The sequence below is a fragment of the Neophocaena asiaeorientalis genome, unplaced genomic scaffold (genome assembly GCF_003031525.2).
Source record: "Neophocaena asiaeorientalis asiaeorientalis breed wild unplaced genomic scaffold, Neophocaena_asiaeorientalis_V1.1 scaffold202, whole genome shotgun sequence".
Lineage (NCBI taxonomy): Eukaryota > Metazoa > Chordata > Mammalia > Artiodactyla > Phocoenidae > Neophocaena > Neophocaena asiaeorientalis.
Window position 1 is genome coordinate 3277147 of NW_020172627.1, and position 4394 is coordinate 3281540.

Here is a 4394-nt window from a genome sequence, read left to right on the forward strand (position 1 = left end):
CCATTGAATTTTCTCCTAATGTGTTTTCATGGCTGAAAGACTATTATTGATTACTTTATCATACTCCCATTTATACGCATATAAATGAAATATAGATTTTTAAAATATTTCCTTTGATTATAAGGCTCTAATAGGTGCTAAGAATGTTTATTTTATGTGAATTATTATAATTATTAATAGCATGTAATTGATGAAAATAACGTAAGAATACTATAAATTTGGATAATTAAAGCACACGAAAAGCAAAATTTTATGGTAAATTTGTTGCTCAATGAGATGGATGGGATGTTTGTATAAATTAGTTCATGCATACAAAGATAAACATTACTTATTTTTCAGCTTTTATAAATCCAAGTCTTGAAAAACAGTTCTCTTAAATAAGCAGAATAGAATGGAGTTGCGCTATAGAGATGTCTCTCAGTTCTTTGAACTCCTTCCTAGTTATATGTCAAAAAGCTGGGTGTAAGGGAATTCTCTGCATTTTCCCAGTTTTTCTGTAAGTCTAAAATTATTTCTAAATTAAAAAAAAAAAAATTTAATCCCTACCCAAACCTAGCCTCAGAGAACTCAGTCACCAGACCAAATGTCTGAAGTGAAGATCCATACTGCCCTTGTGCAGGGTGCTAAATGGCCTCAGTATAACCCTAGTCACTTGTAAAGGTATGTGTGGCTTTGTATCAGCTGATACCCCTTTGAATCTCTCCAATCCTCTGCCCTCCTCTCAACACTTTAGTCAAGACCCATGACCACATTTCCTCCCCACTTCAACGGTACCTCCAGACATCCCCCACCCTCTGCATGGGCATAAATAAGAATGGTCTCTCTTGTGACCTAGGCTCTGGGGAGGAGAGAGGGGACAATATTGGCAGAGTGGCTGTAATGGTTAATTTTATGTGTCAACTAGACTGGGCTACAGGATGCCCAGATAGCTTATAAAATATTATTCCTGGGCCTGAGATACTGTTTCAAGAAGAGATTAGCATTTGAACTGGTGAACTGATAAGCAAAGCAGATCACCCTCCCCAGTGTAGGTGGGCAACGTCCAATGTGTTGAGGGTCCAAATAGAACAAAAAAATGTAGAGGAAGGGAGACTCTGCTCTCTCTGCTGGAGCTAAGATGACCATCTTCTCCCCTCAGATTCCAATGCTCCTTGTTCTCAAGCTTTCAGACTCAGAAAGCTCCCCACTCCTCCCCAGTTCTCAGGCTTCAGCCTTGGGCTGAATTACCAGCCCACCACCTGCTTTCCTAGATCTCCAGCTTGCAGACGGCAGATCGTGGCCCTTCTTGGCCTCCATAACCACATAAGCCAATTCCTACAAGAAATCTCCTTATATATGTACCCTGTTGGTTCTGTTTCCCTGGAGAACCTTGATCATGCAGTCACACAGTGATCTTTCTTAAGGCAACCCTGATCGAGACTTCTCTTGGCTACAATGCCTCTAATGCTTCCTACCCTTGGTGTAATACTCAAAAGCTTGATCTGACATTCACATCTCTGTACAAGCTGTCCCCATTGTAGGTATCTTGGAGCTGATAACTTCCCATGACAAGTAAGAGTCATGCTGTCATGTTTCAACCCCATGGCTGAGAATCATCACGCTCAGGTCTCAGGTCCTCTCCCTGACTGTTTTTTGCCTCCTCAGTCAGCTATCACCTCTATCGTCCACTCCATCTTCCCCCATGGAGCTCTGTCTCTATGGGCAGAGTTGAACTCATGCCAGTAAAACTGCTGGGATTCCAGCCCATAGGCAGCACGCACCTATTTTCCTCGTTCTTTTTTTCTCTCTCTTAGCTACAACTCAGAGCAACCAAAGAAAGGTTCTTCCTAATCACTTCCAGGCTTTCCTCCTGGGGGGTAAATGGCAACTTTGAATTGTATTATCCTTGTAAGCCCACGGAGCGGCAAACAATATCAACAGAGATGCTACACGTCCTGTTGGCAATGGCTGATCATAATTTTACACATAAAATTTTAATTGAAAACGAATGAACCAGGAACCATTTCAGACATTCCCAACTTCCCTTAAGATTCTGCTTTCTTTCTTTTTTTTTTCAAGAGCGTATTAAATAGTTTATTGATTACACATGATAATGGGTGATACACAAGCTTCATTCCCACCTATAACTTTATCTGGTACCATAATTCAATTTAGATATATGGCATAGGATGTGCCAGCAATCATATTAATAACCAAAAAACTCCATGACTTGGCTTGGGTGACCCTTTTCACGGTGAACTCCAGGTCACAACACAGTAACTGTCAGTTCAGCTACACCGAGGTTTCTGAAGACAATAGCTTCTCCACCAAAGCAGGCTGTAAATAAATTTTGAATGGAACCTGGCATCACCCTGAAGTAATTCTAACTTCACACTGTTGGGGTAGTTTACCAGAATGGCTTCAGAGTAGACTAACATTACACAGCACATTTAATAAAAAGACACATTTATTCAGCGTCATGATCAGACTATTACACTTAGCAGTCAACAGCATGGGTGCAAAAAAAACTCTACATTAAAACCCTTTGCTGGATATGTATATGTATAGCTGATTCACTTTGTTATAAAGCAGAAACTAACACACCATTGTAAAGCAATTATACTCCAATAAAGATGTTAAGAAAAAACAAAAAAAATCAATTTTGAAATGCTTTACACTTTCCACAGAACAGAAACTAAAATAACCTGTTATACAATTAGTCACAAGTACAGTCCTCAAGGGGTTTTTTGCCCATACACATGAGTACTGTCTAAAACATGTCTTCTTTGTAGAAGCTAGGCCCTGCCACCACTGTGCTTGGCTGAGTTCACAAATCTGTTGTAGCCTGTAGCTTCCCTGTCACTTCTCTGGCTCTCCTCTCCTGCTAAGCTTTGTTTCCTGTCAGTAATTACAACCTCCTGCCACTGCCATAGCTACTGCTGCTGCTGGAACCACCACAGCTACCTTGGTTTCGTGGTTTGGCAAAGTATTGGCCTCCACTACCACAGGGGCCAGAACTTCTGCCTCCAAAGTTTCCTCCTTTCATGGGTCCAAAATTTGAAGACTGATTGTTGTAATTGCCAAAATCATTGTCGCTTCCACCATCTCCAAAATTGCTTCCATCATTACCGAATCCATTATAGCCATCCCCGCTGCCACCACAGCCACCACCACCGCAGCTGCCACCTAAGCCAGCTCGACCACTGAAGTTTCCTCCACGGCCACCACCAAAGTTTCCAGAACCACTCTGACCTCTTTGGCTGGATGAAGCACCATCCACCTCTTGCTGAGATAGGGCTTTCCTTACTTCACAGTCGTGGCCATTCACAGTGTGGTATTTCTGAATGACAGTCTTGTCTACAGAGTCATGGTCATCAAAGCTTACTAAAGCAAAGCCTCTCTTTTTACCACTGCCTTGGTCAGTTATGATTTCAATCACTTCAATTTTCCCATACTGTTCAAAATAGTCTCTTAGGTGATGTTCTTCAGTGTCTCCTTTAATGCCACCAACAAAAATCTTTTTCACCAGGTCTTTGAGAATCTTCTCTTGAGACGGCCCTCTTTGGTTCCCCAACTCTTCCACCCACCTCCTGTGGCCTTGCCTTCACGGCTGCATCCACCTCCTCCACAGTGGCATACGTGACAACCCCGAAGCCTCTGGAGCGCTTGGTGTTTAGATCCCTCATTACCACACAGTCTGTGAGCGTTCCCCACTGCTCACAATGGCTCCTCAGACTGTCATCGGTTGTTTCAAAGCTCAAACCTCCGATGAAGAGCTTCCGCAGCTGTTCGGGCTCTTTGGGAGACTCTGACTTAGACATGATGGCTGGGGAGGGGGAGATGTCAACGATGCTTACATGGCAGCGTCCATAGGCAGAAAGTAAGATTCCATTTTCTTTCTAAAACCCATCCCATCAATCAGACCCTCAATTCAGTTACACGTTTTCTTCCCAGAACTCATTAAATCATTCTTCCACTTTTGTTTCTTTTCTCATTTTCCCCTATCAGCCTCCCTCTCTGATTTTGAGATTCTTGTTTTCTTTTCACCTCCCACTGAAATAACTTCTTGGTTATGTGCAGCACTGTTCTTTCCAGAATTACTAAATCATGCTTCACTTTCGCATCTTTCCTCCATTTCCCCCTCCTGCTCCCACCCTGATGGCATCAGTTTATTGACCTTGGGTCTGCTTGTGCTTTAAACCTTTAGTAAAGGAGAGGAGACTTTCCCATTTCCCCCCCACGTGTTTAGTTAGCAGACTGGATTTGGTAACAGCTCAGACACTGCTGTGTGGCCTTTCGCGATGCTGTTTATATGTCTGTTTGTTCTTGGGTTGCTCAATAGGGGCCCCTTGCCAACATACTTTAGAAGGGGGCTGCTTGGGTATCTGACCTTTGTGTCACCCTGCCATTAGCCC

The 4394-nt window shown here is 42.8% G+C and overlaps 1 pseudogene; it reads right to left on the minus strand.

Annotated features, from left to right (window-relative positions):
• Nucleotides 1-2887: 2887 nt before the first annotated feature.
• LOC112395733 (heterogeneous nuclear ribonucleoprotein A1-like) lies at nucleotides 2888-3800 on the minus strand (annotated as a pseudogene).
• Nucleotides 3801-4394: the final 594 nt, after the last annotated feature.